This window comes from Triticum urartu, chromosome 7, assembly GCF_003073215.2.
Source record: "Triticum urartu cultivar G1812 chromosome 7, Tu2.1, whole genome shotgun sequence".
NCBI classification, from domain to species: domain Eukaryota; kingdom Viridiplantae; phylum Streptophyta; class Magnoliopsida; order Poales; family Poaceae; genus Triticum; species Triticum urartu.
In genome coordinates this window covers 109,790,789-109,808,653 of record NC_053028.1, presented here as the reverse complement: position 1 = coordinate 109,808,653, position 17,865 = coordinate 109,790,789, and the positions used below count along the sequence as shown (strand labels likewise).

At 41.4% G+C, this 17,865-nt stretch overlaps 1 long non-coding RNA gene across 10 annotated transcripts; it reads left to right on the top strand.

Moving 5' to 3' along the window:
* Positions 1-89: 89 nt before the first annotated feature.
* LOC125517997 lies at positions 90-16,063 on the top strand. Of its 10 annotated transcripts, none has more exons than XR_007287897.1 (14): positions 90-607; positions 728-804; positions 932-1,009; positions 1,840-1,966; positions 3,065-3,115; positions 3,473-3,564; positions 3,647-3,737; positions 4,953-8,982; positions 9,075-9,559; positions 9,681-12,251; positions 12,373-13,076; positions 13,148-13,281; positions 14,558-14,607; positions 15,495-16,063. It is a non-coding gene; the product is annotated as an uncharacterized LOC125517997 (long non-coding RNA). The 10 variants fall into 10 exon arrangements; XR_007287899.1 differs by adding an exon at positions 13,844-13,910 and having other exon boundaries at positions 728-1,009; positions 12,373-13,057; XR_007287898.1 differs by adding an exon at positions 13,844-13,910 and having other exon boundaries at positions 728-1,009.
* Positions 16,064-17,865: the final 1,802 nt, after the last annotated feature.

The window sequence follows — 17,865 nt, the reverse complement described above, 5'->3', positions numbered from 1 at the left end:
TCGTGCCACCGCGCGTAATTCTCGTGCCCCGCCGAGGGCATTTTCGTAATTTCACTATGTTGTATAAAAGTGCAACACCCATAGGGTTCCTCCCCAATCGGCTTCGTCCCCTCTTCCTTTTCACTCGAGGGAGCCGCCGCCGCCCCCTCCCATTCCAAACTCCTCTCTTCCCCGCCTCCCCTCGCCCTGCCGGCCATCCTCCCCGTCCTCCGCCGCCACCGACCAGCCGCAACCGCCGCGCTACCATCCCCTCCCTGTTCCTCTCCCGTGGCAAGTCCTCCGAGAAGCAGCCCAAGGGCAGCCGCCTGCCGCTCGGTGGCCGGACGCCGAGAAGCGCCGCTGCTTTGGCTCCGCCGTCTCCTTCGCCCTGCCTGCCGGATCCACGCCGTCGTCCTCGCGTGCACACGGCAGGTGCTCCGCCTCTTACTCTCGTTCGGCCAGATCCACGGTGCACGGCCTCTCGCGCTCGCTCGCGACCCTGAGCCGTGGCAAGGGTTTCAGGCTGGGCATCGGCTTCGTCGCCGGCGCGGCTCCGGTGGATTCAGGCGGCTCCTCTCCGTCTCCTCTCTCGCCCCCACGCGCGGCTCCGCTTCCCGCTGGCCATGAGGTGCAGCCTTGCATCGTCCTCTTCTCCTTTTCCTTCTCAGGCAAATTTTGTTTTGGTTCACTGCTCAATTTCTTTGGTTAATCTTCGTGCACTGACCACTTGGTGTTGTTGATGGCGCAGATTGTGGCGAGGTTGAGCGTATGGAGCAGAGGGACCAGGGCCGGCCGATGGCTTGTTTCCTCTATACGTACTTGATGGTTAGCCCATGTAGCAGATCGACTGATTCTGAGAAAGGAAAAAAATGGTAACAGATCGACTAATTCTTGGCTTGCTGCATGCGCGTGATCTTCTCTGGTTTCTCTTCCCCAATTGGCAACGAACCAGCCATGCCAAGGTCAACGGCGCCTTGTCCACACCGTCTAATTGCGATTTCCGGCTGTTGGGTGTGATTAGTGCAGGAAGGTAATGGGATTTTCTCGATTCCATGAACCTCCTCGTGAACTCAAATCCCATCTGTTTGTAGTCTTGTTAGATGTTTCGCTTCGTGAAGTTAATCCTCATTACGTATCTCTTTCTTACACTTCAGTTTCTTGTATTGATTGGGCTGGATTAGGAAAGGGAAACTAAATTTTCTGCTCATGACTTGTAAGCTGCAGCAAAAGCTTGCAATTTCTAATTTCCTAGCCAACCAGGAGCATTTGTTTCATGCCTTTCCTAAACTTTTTTTATTTAACTAGTTGTGTTCTTAATTTTTATCATCTTGTATCATATATTTGTGTGCTAATTATCAAGATTGCTATTAATTTGGCAATATTGTATTTGGAAAGTATTCATCTGACTATGAGAAGAAAAAAACATGCATATGAGTTGATTGAGCCTGAGAGAGGAGTTGTTGACATTTATTCAGAGCACATACAAGTAGTATTTCTACTGCTTAGGAATTTTATGGAATTAGTTTTAGTATTTATTGAAGAGCAATTTAGTGAAGGATTATAGGATGTTAAAATTTCACCTAATGAAAAAAAATATAAGTTTCAGACTGACAAGATGATAAGGCAACAAAATTTTTAGTGTGATTTATTGGAAGAACTTTGAGTGGTTGGATGATTCAATTTGGTTAGTTGGTTATGCAGTTTATAAGTCACCCATGGGTGTGTTTATTGCAAAACTTGCACAATCATTCTATGGCGCCAACCACCAATACCATGCTCCTCCAGAGTTAAGCCACTTCGTGATGCATAATTATTATTTTTGATGTTGCTGATACCCTTTCCCGTGGACACCTCTGCCAGATCCGTTGCTGCTACAGAACCCAACTCCTGAGCACGTCGGAGTTGAGCAAGAAGACAGGAGGAGGTGTCGAGGAGGAAGAGGCCCCTCTTCCTTTTTGGTCCACGCCGCTACGAAAGTGATATTAGGGTATTGAAACTTGCTTTATGGAGTAGTACCATCACGATACCTTGCCTTTTTCCTATTCTGTTCGAGTACTTAGTACTTACCCTGTTTCTTTGACAAAGGCATTTGATAGATATGATTAGGCACATATTGAGTGTGCCATTTCAGAAATATTGAGCATACAGTTTCAGTTCCAATTTAAGCATACAATCTGCTCTTTCTTCTTAAGATATAGAGGAGGGTAATGATATATTGTCTGTTTGATATTTGCATGTAGTTATTATTTCATAGAAGGCCTAAGTTTGACCTTCTGTTATATCAGGAAATCTTGGTTCTAAATTTCATTCCAGAGATTTGCTTAATATTTCATTTAGATTGGTTGTTTTAGGAAATGAAAAAAAATGCATTCTATGTTTGTTCGTTCTATCTTTCCCTGTTTTTGTCATCTTCAGTATTTAATGTTTGTTCATACGTGTATTTTTATCGCCACAACCTTCCACTGGCCTGACTAGGGTGTGCCAAGGTGCACATTTAGTTATCAGAAGATGGTTCTGTTTTTATTGGGGCTGCATTTGTAATGGTTCATTATTTCCAAAGGGGTACACTGTTTGTGGGTATTGCACTGAGCTGGAAGAGGATGCTGGCCGGCGCCCCACCTCTCTTTCGACATAATAAACTGATGTAAAAACTTATCTTGGGAACATTCATAAATATGGCCATTCAAATTCCTCAGAGCGACTTTGTTCTAACCATACATAGCAGAACTTAGTTGCCTTCCCAGACTTCTGCAGAAATTTAAGTGCAATGTATCATCAAGGATCATTGAATCCAGTTATTTGATTTCTTTGTATAACAAGAGCTTGAGTTGTCGCCCTATCTGTTGTGGCGGTATCATGGTTTGCTTGACTCAATTTTGACAAGCAGTTCAAAATTAAGTATGGTCGCTTGAAGCATTCTTTGTGATACTAACTGCAATCAAGTTTCACATTTTGTTCTACTCAACTCGGCCTTTTCCAGATATCTTAGCTTTGGCTTTATGTGGGCACACTACTGTTACTCTTTTTATATGGCAATACAAAGGAGATTGAAGTATTCGTAACACATGTGTTTTCTGTCGTGCAGTGAACTTGTTATACTCTTTCTGGTTCAATGGAACTTACCTACGCACATTAGGTATGCCTTTTTTGGTACCTTCATCTCAACTTCATTGTTTCTATCTATGTGCTCTTTTCACATTTTCTTACAGATTATATGAAGAAATCGTTCATTGCTAATTAATACTATATGCGATGATGTTTTGAAATTTACCTATACCAAATGTGGTGTTTTGGACAATGTGATATAATTCATAGTTCTTACTCTGGGCTAAGTGAAACATGTTGTTATTTTAATAAATTAAACTTTCTTCACTTCAAGGCAAACAACATATGTTGCATTTCTACCAAAGTGTGTGTAATTCTTTGTTTTACTTGCAGATTGTTGCAGCTGTTGTTTTTAGATGTGACATGATTCTACTTCTTGGTACTGTAGGGGTTTTACTTTAGCTGGTGAGTGTTTGTGAGCGAGATGGCTGTCGCTTCCGCATGGATCCACCTCCTAGCCGTTGACCACTTCATTGGAAGGTTAGCAAGGCATTATTTGTTCAGGTGTATGCGATTGTGAGCTAGATGTTCATGTTTGTGGTTTGTTTGGCTTGTGATGTAGGCACGTGTAACCTTGATGGGCAAATATGGTGAAGACTTGAAGTTGATATACTAATGTGGTATATGAAGCTATGTTCAAGGGCGTCACACAGGTTTGGAATCTTCATTCACATCTGCACCTCACTTGTTACCTGTGTTCTTGCTTCAGTCTTTTTTTGTAATCATATTCCTATATACTGGGCATCATTCTGTATTGCCAGTGCTTTCTATTAATCACCATTTTAAGAATCATTCCTATATACTGGTTCTTGCTTCAGTCTGAGATTGAAGTTTCTTGATTTTATCCTATTAGATTCCAAACCTGACTTTGGGCGATTGCTTGAGGGAGTTTCCACTTCTCTTTTTGTGTGTGATTCTTGCTATAATGGCCGAATTGGTCCTGTTGTGTGCATACTGCTGAAGCACCTATTGACTTTAAATCATCTGAAGAATGGGACAGAAGTGATGATAATAAGATAATAGTATTTCTTAAGCCTATATTTAGTTTTCCCTTCCTTTTACACTAAAATGTGTACTAACATTTCTTGAGAATAGAACTAGGGCAGTGCACATATATGATTTATTTATTCTTCTTTCATATTGGAGAGAGTGGTAGTACCTTGCTGATTACACTAATTTTGTCCTATTAGAGGGTTCTGTATATTCTCTAGCTACTTAATGATTTCTTTCTTGGCTGTGATTTATTTGGTATTTGAGGTGCTAACAAATAGGAGTTGTGACAGAAAAATGTCGTTTTATTTGCTCTCATGTGACAAGCATGCCCAGAGTCTTGCGGGTTATACCCGTGTTGAGATATGCTATGGTTTATTATGTCTTTATTTCATGTTTATTTCAGGCTTGTTTTGTGGCCTCAAATCCAATGTATCCTTGATTCTGTAATTATTGAATAAATGTCTGCATTCTGCGTTCAGTTCTGTAACATAGAAGTGTTGGCGTGCTTCTTTTCATCTCCAGCCAACTGGTCCATCATTTCTCTGGTTTAATAAAAAGGAAAATATTGTTCTTTTTGTAGCTCAGTGGCACTTATTGCCTTATGGAGGCTGATTCTTAAATTGCCTAATTAACAAGCAACACTTAAATGTAGATGGTTATCCTTTGCCACTCTTTAGTAATATATCAGATTTTCCCATATCCTGTTCATGACAAAGATGTGTATGTGTGTGGACATGTGTGTGTGTCTGTGTGTGTGTGCGTGCGCGCGCGTGTGTGCGTGTGCCATTGTATTAGGATTTAAAGTTTGGGTCTCCTCTGATTTAGTTACTTCCTCCTCCTATTCTAATGCTGATGCTTTGCTTTTGTGATTGCAGGTCGGCTTGCAATGTTGAGCAGATCACCATGTTAAAAGATGGGCATTTAGAGAAGTGTGTGCTCGCCAAGGATCCAATGGGTTTCTGAAGAGTTGGCTGCACATCGTTGGTGTCCGATGCACTATCAGGTATACATGAGGTCCGCTCTTGGTTTTACCTTGGTCTTGTAGTTAGCAAATCAATTTTTTTTGGAATGTTCGACTTTAATTACATTTAGATAGTCTTTCACCCATCCATATCTTTGAGATTTGAGACCAGGGTGCACGCCACAAATATGTCAACCATGATGTCAGGGGCCCCTTAATTTCCTCTTCCTTTTGGGTGTGAGCATCGTTGATTGCTAATAGCAAAGAAATTAAAAAAGAAGAAGAATATAAAAGTAACTTCATTTTTTACATGGCTTGATTTAAATTTTTGTGTACATGTTCTTTGATGAGATAGTCTCCTATGTCTGTCAGGTCCAGTACTAGATTTTTTTTGACTCAGAACCAACAACCCCAATTTAAATGAAATATAGATACACACAATATTTGTAAGCTACTACGGGAATTTAGAGGTGGTCATAGATATCTTGGTCAACCCAAATAGATAAAGAACACACATGAATCCAGGCTTGTGCTCTGTTTTGTATTTCTCATGTACGAGCAGAGTCTGTGTGTATATGTTGTAAGCTAGAACAATTTATACACACCAGAACCTATCTGTGTATGAGCAGAGTCAGTGTGTATATGTTGTAAGCTAGAACGGGTTGTATCCACCAAAACCTCTATATGTGTGCCTGTACTCCTGTCATGCATGGATTTTTTATCAGACAAGATTATTTTTTTCAAATGTATAATCCTATTTTTCTCAGATATATATTTCTTCTTGTTCATTCTTTTCGGCTTAAAGCACGAATAATCAGAATATACCTGTAGTGTTTGTACTATATGCATACACTTTAGCTCAAAATAATAATGCACTTCCTATTACTTGCTCTGTTTTGTTAAAATGTACGTACATCAGTTGGTTAATTGGCCAGGAAATTTTGCTCTGGTGATTGCAAAATTATAGTGGCTAGCTGGGACACCTAATTCCGCCTTTGCAATTATAAGCTATTAAGCTGGTGTATTTTCTGTTAGAACTACCGGATATTCATGTAACTTGGTTTCTTTTGTGGTACATGTACCTTAGTTTAAATATTGATTAACTGATACACACTACTTATGGTGGTCTTCTAATCAAATCACAGCTACAGAGATTTCCTTGGCGAAGATCTCCGGACACTCGGGTAATTTATTATTTTCCATATGATCACGATGTAGAGGCTAGGAGAACTATCTCCTTTTCATTATATGCATAAGTAGTGCAGATTATTCTGTAGGGATTATTTCCTGTTTTATCGCATGTTGCTACTCTGTGTTAGGTGATCATTATAGCCATATAATGCCACTAGATGTAGTGCCAGATATCTCCTTTATTGCTTCAGTTTTAATTAATTAGGAAACTGGAGCAGGGTATTAAGTTGGATCCCCCCTCGTTTCTTTGAGACCTTCTGATCATGTGCTTATTTTAGTGGCTCTGTCCTTGGATGGTCATTTCTGATGAGTGATAACCAGGGCAGTTTCACTTCCAGAAACAAGAGAAGAGGGTCTCACCGAGCCTCCTCAGAGCTCAGCGACTTTCGGCCGTCGGATGCGTTCGCTTGATGGAGTTTGGGTCGTCGGATCAAGCCATCGGACGTACTCTGCCGTCGGATCTGGAGTAGCACTATAGGAATGAATAGTTACTGCCTCCTCGCGCTGTCGCTTACTCTGTCTGTTCGACCGGGACTAGCTGACGTGTGGGGCCCCTCGCGGGTGGGCTGCGTTTGTCAGTGACCGTGGCCGCGGGTGTGGCATGTTCGTCCCGTCGCGCGCACCGACGGGTAAATATCCCGCGCCACTGCACGTAATATCTTGCCCCCACCGAGGGTATTTCGGTCTTTTCGCGTCCAGGCCTCGTGCGTGGTGGGCGGTGGTTGGCCCGTGCGGCTATGGAGTGGGGGAGGGCAGCGGCTTGCCTCTTCGTGCTCCCATTCGCCCCCTTCTCTCTGGGTCTCCTCTCCTCTCGCCGCCGATGCTCGTGTCAGAGGCTATTCTTGCTAGGGCGATGATGATTAACTGTGGCTGAAATAAGTGTGCCTTTGAGCAATCGAGGCACCTGTGGGTATCAAGTTGGATCCTCCCTCTCGTCCCTAAAATCATTTTTGGTCATGTGATACTTATGGTTCTGTCCTTGGATGGTCATTCTTGTTGAGTGATAACCAGGGCAGCTCCACTATGTAAACAGATTGATCTGGTGGTAAGAGATGACGGGGGTAGGTTATATGATCGAGGAAAGGCGAATCTGAGCCCACTATGCAATTAACCCTAAACCCTTTTTCATTTGTATTTAAAGTTGTTGCTTATTTATGCTCCAGTGTTTATAGCCGTTTTAAGTAAAGTTTTCTTCTCTCTCATACCTTTATTGCATATAAGTTGTTCTTGATCCTTTATTGTTTCTTGTTGGTCTTTGATTTAATCTGGTTAAGAGTAAGTTGCACTTTGTTATACTAGAAAGACTCACTCCCAACAAGTTATCGGTTGAATGACTTGTTTTAATTCGTTGTGATACTATTACTTCTATTTTTTTGCAAGTTACCAGCTGTAGCTATTTGTTCATGCTACAGAAAATAATACTATAGGATTTTTTGAGATTTTTCTTGAGATAATGCTGGATTCTTCATGTAAAGAGTGACCGAGGTAGCATGTCCCATTTTGTATCCATAAACATTTTTTTGACTGCTGTGATTAGGTTGCTGGGTTAATCCGAGCCATTGAGCAGACATTTCCTTTCGTTTTCTTTAGTTTGTTCTGAAGCTTTCCCCAATTCTGTACGTCACCAGTGCATTTGTTTGGATCCTGCAGTTTGAACACTCTTCCAACTATAGAGTTTAAAATATGTTACCTACATAAAGAGGAGTTAAATAAGGATGAACTTACACAGCTTATCCTTATTTTAGCCATAAGAGTATTTTGTCTATAGAGCTGATACTCTGAAACTCTGTTTTTATTACTGTATTATATTATGAAGGTTCAAGTATTTGGGTTCTAGCTCCTGCTTGGATATGGTAGATGCTTATTCATTTTCCTACTAGTCTAGCAGGATTACATCATTGATGTCACTTCCCAACCAATATTAAGCTGGCAGTTGTTTATTTTCTCTTTTGCCTAACACATCAAAATCTAGAGCAACACTTTTTGTTGATTGATATTTCCAACAGATACTGATTACTTCTCTTTATTTTATTGTATTGTTAGCCAATTAAAAAGGTTTTGTTGTAGGTGTATTTTTTTGTATGGTATATATTATGCGAGTTATTTCTAATGCATCTTGATATTATCTTAGAATCATCTGACTAGAGTCTTGGTCCTTTGAGCTTAGTTAAGTAAAGCATCTTTTATATCAGATATCAAATTATCTATACTTGTACTAAGATATAAGGTATCTAACCAGATTTTCATTTCTTTAATGGAGTTTTTAGCACTCAGATTTATTTGAAATAGCTGCTCCTATATTTTTGTCAGTGCTTGCTGTACTTAGTTTAAATGTTTCTTGGTAGGATCAGTTCTAAATAGTGGATGTAAGCATGCCTTTTCAAGCTTAAGCATTTGATTTTTGGCGATATGGTGTTCTCTCCTTACAGATGACCTTCTGCTTTCTTATTTTTAAAAATAGACAAGTTGGATGAAATTGCCGCCACTCATGTCGCTACAGGAGTGCGCGCAGGGGGGAGTGGCGGGTCAAGGTGCGCTCATCGGCGCCGCTGCTGACCGGCAGATCCAGGCGCACCCTCGGTGCACGCAGGGGGGGTGATCTACGACGACCTCCTGGGCACGACACCGCTAGAGACGGTGAGAAACACGCACTCCGTCCACCATTGGTCACCGGCAGTAGCAGGACGAACCGTCGCCGTAGCCGCCAGGCTGAAACATAAGACGCCTCAACAGCGACTGACGAAGTCGTCGAGGTGAGGCGAGAACCCCCCCTTCCGACGCCTTGCATCGTCCTCTTCTCCTTTCCGTTCTGAGACATCCTCCACCTAATCCCCTCCTCTCTTAGGCGACGGCCCGGAGGTGAACTCCAGCGACAGCGTGAACTTGGCCGGCGACCGCAAGGACCCATCCACGGGGTCCCTTCCTCTCTGAAAACGGCCTAATTGCTGATATCTTGCCTCCCCTCTCCTTCTCCCTCTCTTAATTTTCAAACAATTTCGGTATGGTATTACTGTTAGGTAACCCTACAAACTTTGTTGGAACCTAAAAAATAGGTACTCCTGATGGATTAGAGTGGTTCTGCCTGAAACAACTTCCAATGAATTGTTGAATTAGCCAATGTCATAGTTAGTAAATCCGTGCCGTTATATTCTGTAATGAGATCACATTATGCCCATGTTTAGATGACACTGACCCAAGTTTACTTTCTGATTCCCTTAATTTCTCTACCTAATTCTTGTGGCGGCATGCTTTCATCAGTTTCAATGCGATGAAGATGACAGATCCAACATGGTATCCTTTACGGATGAACAGGAGTTAAGAGGCATGTGTGTTAAGTGTTGCATATACTGTTCGAAGATCTTCCGTGTCATTCCAATATGTACCATGCCATGCTACAGAACGATCAAACATATATTCTGTATTGGTTTATTCCTTCGGTGATTAATTTCAGGCCACCCAGGCCACACAAAGAAGGCCCACTGGTTTTTTGGACAGGATAAGTGCACTTCAGGCCACCCAGGGTCGGGCTTTCAGCAGAGACACAAGAGGAGATACCTTTGTGCGAGACTGCTCTCGGTTGAAAATATCCAAAGGTTGGTGCCTCAAGCTAAACTTATCACCTGTGATTCTTTCCCTTTAATCCATTTGCTCCATGCAACCCCTTCTCTGGACAAGCGATAGTTATAGTCGTCATGGACTCCGATGAGATTCTCGACGAAGCGATACCCGACTGGTTGGAATTGGCAATCATATGCTTCCAGCGGTATCACTCGCCATGATGAGCTCCACCATTGGTTCTAACTTTGTGTACTTATCAAGACTGCCATCTAACTGTCACCAGCCTTTGTATAAACGCCTTGCTTTTAGTATTTTGTGATGTTCGGCTGTCCTGTAATGTGCTACTTAGTTTTCGGTCCTTGCTATGTAACCAACTTACACTAATTATTAATAATGGTAATTCAACTTGTGGGATGCATTCATTTCTATATAAATGACTTGCTGTAATCCTGATCTATCAAGAATTTTGATGGTTTTTATTGAACCATATCTTACTTTGTACTGCACTTATATGATTTGTATTGGTTTACATACTCCCCTGATAAATACCAGGCGCTGGATTATTGTATCACTACTTTAGACATATTTTTGTAATGACAAAATGTGTCATGTTTGTCATACTTTTGGTATATATGTTGTCTTGCCGTTTGGCAATGCCCTGTTTTTTATGTAAATTTACTGTATTGGTCTAATCCATTCTGAGCAATTGCTTTAATTCCCTATGTTAACAAACACACTGAAATTGATTTTGTCTTAGTCTCATGCCGATGTTTATCATCATTGTGTCTTGCTCCTATCACAACTGAACGTTTCTTCTTCACTATTTTGTTATGTTGTATGAATGCATATACTAAAACTGAATTCATATTAACTTGGCATTACCTGCCTAACCAAATGTTGGGACCGGCACCCTTGCGCGTCGGATTGAAAGTTCCTCACAACACAGACCGTCGGATCTTGATCCAAATCTTTGTGGGTCGTTGGATATTTACCCGATCAACATTAGCTGTTGGATAAAATTCCAATTGCAACAGAGCGTAAATACAGTGCCCCCACCGGGGCATTTTGGTCATTTCGCGGAGGGGTGGTATAAAAGGGGTGGCTCCCGTGGGAAAAACCCCTGCTCCCCTCGCGCGCGCCTCCTTTCCCCTCCCGCACGCCTCCTCTCCCCTCCTCCCACCCACATCGCCGCTGCCGCCACCTACCGCCTCGAACCGCGCCGTCCGCGGCCAGATCCGCAGCAACAGAGCCCCCCTTCCAACGACGACGAGCAGCAGTGGAGGGAGGACGAGGAGCACGACGGTGGCGGCGGCGGGGAGCAGCAGCGGCAGGCCAAGGCGGCGCAGCAGGCAGCGGAGGGAGGACGAGGAGCACGGCGGCGGTGGTGGCAGGGAGCGGCGTACAACGCCGCCAGGGCCGTGCTGATGAGTCCTCCTCCTCCTCCTTCCACCCCTGCAACCTCAACCGCCGCCCGGAACCCTACCGATGGCGCCATAGATCAGATCCTCCTCTCTCCTCCTCTCCCTCGCACTACGCCGGCTGCGCGCTTGATGCGATCCGAGCCGTCGGATCGAGCCCTGGAACGACCTTGTCCATCGGATAAAAAATAGTTACTGCTGGAATGAACAGTTTCACCTCGACCGTGCCACCGCGCGTAAATAGCCTGCCCCACCGGGGGCATTCTCGCCATTTCGCTTTGTCTGTGGCTGGCGTTCGTGCTAGGGCGATGATGATTAACTGTGGCTGGAATAAGTGTGCCTTTGAGCAATCAAGGCACCTGTGGGTATCAAGTTGGATCCTCCCTGTTGTCTCTAGAATCCTTTCTGATCCTGTGATACCTATTGATCTGTCCTTGGATGGTCATTCTTGTTGAGTGATAACCAGGGCAGCTCCATTGTGTAAACAGATTGATCTGGTGATAAGAGATGATGGGGATAGGTTATATGATCGAGAAAAGGCGAATCTGAGCCCACTATGCAATAAAACTGCAGCTACCTCCCCTAATGTGTGTAGTATTGAAGGCAAAAGAGAACTTTTAATGTCTTGCTACTTTAAAATTCCAAAAAGGTGCATTCTTCCTTTGCTGGTTACTGATTCTTCATCTTAAGGTGACCCCATTTATATAGTGGTTCTATCCATCTGATTTGAACTGGGAGAGGGCCACTGATTCTTGATCTTAAGGTGACCCCATTTTTCTATGCCTCATGCTCATGCTGCTCTATGTTCCCTTTTAAAGATTCTTGCTTGCATTTTGGGTTGGTTTTCTGCTCTATGTTCCCTTTTAGCATTTCTTTCTGCTGTTGTTGCATTCCCTTTTTTGTATATTACATGTTCTTTTTGTATCTCATTCTGCATGTAACATAACTAAATAATACATTGAGATGAAAGGTTATATCTGATATCATTGAGAGGAGCAGGCCAACATCCCTACCTCCCTCTTCAACTCCCACCCAACACAATTGTGGTGAGCCCCCCTCTCATTCTGGTTAACTGCAGCTCATCCATGGTTTTGTTTTGGACCGTCTAAATTCTGGTTAACTGCAGCTCATCCATGGTTGTACCTTTTCCTCTTTTTCCCCTTGCAGGTTGGTCCGCTGTCTACAGGTGCTCGTTATTCTGGCCAGTTTTTCGTGCTCTATCTTCGACCACCTCTTTGCAGGTTGTCCCCTTCTCCCCCTCTCTTCTATGCTTTCCAGGCCTAGGCTTACATTTCTTCCTGTATGAAGCGGCTGTTAGATTTTGTTTGGACAATGGATGTATCTGCTTTTTGTTCTCTTATTGGTAGAAGCCTAGCACGTAAAACTATTATCCCCTGCCTTTATTTTTGTGCTTGCTTGGCATTTGGAATTGGGCATTTTGGTCACTTCTATAGATCCTGGTAGTACCTAGCATTTTGGTCACTTCTATAGATCCTGGTTGTGCTCAAATTTACACGGGGTGGCTGTCTCTCTTCTATACTTCTATAGATCAGGTTTCTCCGCTTATGTTTAGCCTTTGTTAGGTATACCTCTTTGCTGTCTTGATGTGCGCATGTGCTACCTTCTAATATTCATGCCTCATTGCATTCTAATATTTTCCTTGCTTGTACTCAGGTTCCAGCTGTTATTTCAATGCATCTTATTCATGGATGCATGCTTTACATGCTCTTCGAGCATATGTTTGTTCTTGTGTTGCTTTCTCTTATCTCCTAACTGCCTCTTGAGTGCAGGAAAATGCCTCAATTAATTAGTTTGTCGCTCCGTTAGTCGCCATGGTCAGATGATGCTTCAGGTTTGCACTTCACATTGAGGTATTGGCCTGGTTACTAGCATAGGTTTTCCTGTTGTGCCACTTATTGCAATTTCATTATTGATTTGATAGGAAAACTGGTGTTTATCTACATGAGGGACCTGGTTGTATTACCTACTACATGCATCGTTAACTGGGCACCAAAAAACCTAGATTGTGCATCTCTGTTTGTTCATGTGGTGATTATCCTATTGTTTTCGGCATCAGTGAGTTATCTCTTCCCTGTGTTTTTTGCGTGAAGTCTTAGCCAACACCCAAGGTTCTGTTCCTGTGTAATTATTTTGCATTGTTTCAGTTTGTTGTATTACGATGCCTATTTTGCAGTCACACAATCCAAATGTAATAGTAGGGAGAAAGATGATGATGTTGTGCTTTATATCACAATTCAAATTCTAGAGTCGCACTTTTTGTTGATTAATCATTCTGACCAGTAATGATTATTCCTCTTTGTTTTATTGTATTGTTGGCCAATTAAAAAAATCGTAGGTGTATATTTTCTGTATGGTATATATTATGTGAGTTATTTCTAACGCATCTTGATTTTATTTTAGAACCATCTAACTCAAGCTCATGCCTTTGATCTTTGTTAACTAAAGCTTCTGTTATATTGGATATCAAATTATCTACACTTGAACTTAAGATGTGATGTATCATACTAGATTTTCACTCCTTTAAAAAATCTTAGTTAGCATTCAGATTTTTTTAGAATAGATGCTCCTATATTTTTGTCAGCGTGATGTACTTTGTTTAAATGTTTCTTCCTGGTAGGATCGATTGTAAACAGTGGATGAATGCATACCTTTTCAAGCTTAAGCATTTGATGTTTGGTGATGTGGTATTTTCTCTTTAAAGACGTTCCTACTACTTTCTTTTTTGATAAATAGACAAGTTGGATCCAGTGTATGTCCATGTGTGTGCCTTGGTTCAGTACGCAATGAAATCTGGGAAAGTGGCTTCTGTTTAACATTGTCATGAAAGATACATTCACATGTCTTGAACTTTCTATCTTGGTTCTATTTGTATTGTTAGTTTCAAAAGATATATTCACTTCTTTGCGACTTTTATCTCTATAACATGTCTACTCTTCGTTTAGATATATTTTTTATTCCAGCTATGTTGTTGTGAGGGAGCAGGCTTCTCATGGGGAATGGTGATGATTTCTTGAGCTTTCATTTTGTTCTCCTTTCTATCCCAAACATAGTTTTCGCAGAGTCAATGTATGTGCCGGTTTGCCCGGATAATCCATGTAGCGGTTAGTCTGTTTTTATTCATATAATTACTGGACTCCTATAAAAAACACGGAGATGTACTGCGCTATATGTTCTCTGATCCGTTGAGCCCAAACATGTACAAGTGGATCTGATCGTTAGATTTTAATTATATTTTGGACGTTGTCATAGCTAGCAATATATAGTGCAGTTTACTTTCTTTGTCCTCTTGTGGCCACTAACTAAATCTTTTGTGTTTTCTTCTTTTGCTCAGGGCCCTATGCTCCTATAGCTTGAATTAGGGTGGTGCCAGTGATTCACAAGGTAATTTCACCTCCTTTGAAAATAAAGTGTCTCCGTGCTTCACTTTTGGCCACTTTGATTCTAATGCACATATGTGCATTCCTTTTTTGTCATTTATGCGAATTGTGTACTTCTACAATGACAAGTCGGTATATCTTAGCTGTATGTTGTTGAGTCATTTAAAATGGATGCAGAACCCTACATTATAAGTTGATCATGCTGATTTATAATACCTCTGATCCATAATAGGTGTCGCAGTTTTGAACATTTTGGATCAGAGGGAGTAGTTTTGTTGCCTACTATTGGTGTAAAGCTCTTGCTCTAGGCTCACACGATCTAATTATTGTTCTATATAGAACACCACCTTTTAGTTTTTTATAATCCCTCAATTTTCTACAGAAATATGTTGCCCCAATATGCCTAATTTTATATTCAGAGGTAGCATTGATGCACTTGCCTCCTTCAAAAGGCCATATGTGTTGCTTTGTGCTACTTCTCTTTCATATCCAGTTATTTAGAAATAGCTATGGTAACCTTTTCTATTGCATTCATTTAGCTGCATTTTAGATTCAATCTGTTTTCTTAACTACTTATTATAGTGTCACATGAACCTTTCTTTTACTGGCCTACATGAACAGTGCGAACACTGGTTCTTTATAAAGGCGTTATAAAGATGTAGGTACTCTTCAAAGCAATTAGAAAGAAATAAAGCCTCAATCAACGTAGTTCAGAGGATAGAGCCCATGGTGGCTACCATTGATGTCTGAATTGTGAAGTACAATCTTCTGCACTTTGCTCTACAGGCACAGTGTTACTAATTTGTGTTCAATCTCAGTATTCCATTTATCTAAATTTTGTATAGTTTGCATAGTGCTTAGGTTCATTAGCTAATTATATTGTTTTTGTAGATCTTCCATATTATCATTAGCAAGGTGAAGTCATTCAAGTATTGGCCACTACTATCTGCATTAGCTTCGCCTCAGAAAATAACCTTTTCACTTGGAAGGAGGAAGTAGGAGTTCTCAGTAATGGTTAACTACAAGCTACAGTAGATGTTCTTTGATTAACAAAGACAAATGTCCTACTATTATCGATGTTTCCAGAGCTTCGTTCTCAATTTGTCTGTTATCTCATTATGTTTATGAGCAGCTCCAAAATCTGACACTTATGCTTGCCAGTATGAATTTCTTGGCTATATTTTATAGAACTTATGTCTTGACGCTTTGTACTGAACTTGATGCAGTCCAATTCAAGTCAGTTGTCCTGAGCAAGCACTATGTCTTGCTTTTGATACACTTTGTGCCTTTATGCTTTGTAGTAAAGTTCAAGGCCAGTTGTCTTGGGAACAACTATAACATGCTTCTGGTATATCATTAATTTGTATGCTCTATGCTAAACTCAGTTATCTGGGCAGCAACTATATTACTTACTGTTTGTGATCTGTACAAAATAAATTTAGCTTGAGTGATTGCTCTGATTTCCTTTGGATGCACAAAATGCTTTGTTATATTTGAGTTTTATACATTGGGTCATTGTGCTGAGCCAGGCACCGGTGCGCCAGGGCGCACTTCCGATCTAGTATGTACTAGACCAGCAGCCTGGCTCGCGGTGCCGGGTCCAAACGCTGTGACAAATCAATAGTATTTATTCTGATTAAAAACAACACGAGTTGATCACAAAGCAGAAGCATGTATCTTGATTAAGAGAAGCAGGGCATAAAGCTCAGTGCTATAGAGTAGCAGAAGTGGCAGAGTAGATAGATACATAATACTCAATCCAACATTTGACAAGTGAATAAATTACAATAGCCAAGGGGTAGTAGTCTTATGCAGACATACATTGCCTACTATCATCCATCTAGAACACTGGTTGAGAGTACTGATTACAAACAATTTACACTAAGGTTGGACAGGTGCATACTGCACTAATTCAGAACACTTTCATAGTGGCACCAAAGCTAAGCATGACACTTAGGCAAAGCTTGCTGATAAACTAAAAGGGCCTCAGTTCTTTTCTTGTGCCTGAAGTTCAGTCATTCTCGTCGAAGAGGAAATCTTCATCAAAACAGCTTGCACCGCACTTGCCATCGGTATCATCAGATGGGCAGAAACCAGGGAACTCATCAAACTCAGAGCAGTCGGACTCCGCATCATATGGATAGATGCATATGATGAAAAAACAAAGCTTTAGAGGAGTAGCAACTCCATACAATATCTTTGGTGCTAAAATAAAAATAAATAGTGCAAGAATAGGACAGATTTAACTCTTCACTGAAAAATAAGTAGGAAGGAGCGAGTAATGATATAATGAAGAGATAACAATCAACCTGGATCTAAGAATTAGTGTGCAAGGGGCCATTATTTAAATTTCTCTTTTTGTCTACAATCTACCTGGGTCTAAGGATACAAAAGATGTTTCGAAGTCCTAATTAAAGTTTCCCCTGAATGAGTACAGTCCTGACGAAAAGGCTGCATAAGTAATTGGTTAATAAAAGCATTTTAGCACTGTATATATGAACATATGTGGTATATGTGTACCAGAAACATAAGAAGAGGGACCTTACAGTGCTTGCCAATGTTGGGGATCAACGCTGGTCACATCCATGCCAAGGTGGGCTTCAGGTCAGAGAGAGATGCAACCGGCAACGTCCTCTACCTCCGCGCCGGGGAGACCCTCCTTGCGCCGTTGCGCGTTCACTTGCTCGATGGTATCCTTTCACTACAGATCATCCAAAACCCTCCACCTCTAGGTTTCATTTACTGCAGATAAAGGGAGTTAAGAGAAGGCTCACTTTCAGACACCAATGTAACTATGGGATAACATCATCATGAAAGTAGGCAGGAGCCTTTGTGAGTCATAGATATGTTTGAAATAAATGGACCAAACATGCTAATTAGCAGCGGAAGAATATGTTGATTCATCTATGACTTTTAATGACCTAACGCCTAACGTTATAACATCATTATGAAAGTAGGCAGGCGCCTTGGTAAATAATACATATGTTTGAAATAAAATAGACCAAACATGCTAATTAGCAGCGGAAGAATATGTTGATCCATCTATGACTTCTAATGACCTTACATGATGCTCAGCGCCATCGAGCAACCATCGATAAGAATTATATTTCTCCACATTAGTAATCTAACACCAAGAAAATAAATAAGCTTAGTATTTAGGGGAAGAAGGAATCATGCCCAAGTTCTTGCCGATATAAATAAAACAGGGAGAAGTTTAATATTTTCCATGGACCTTTTTCCTTTTCTTTCTAATATTTAACAC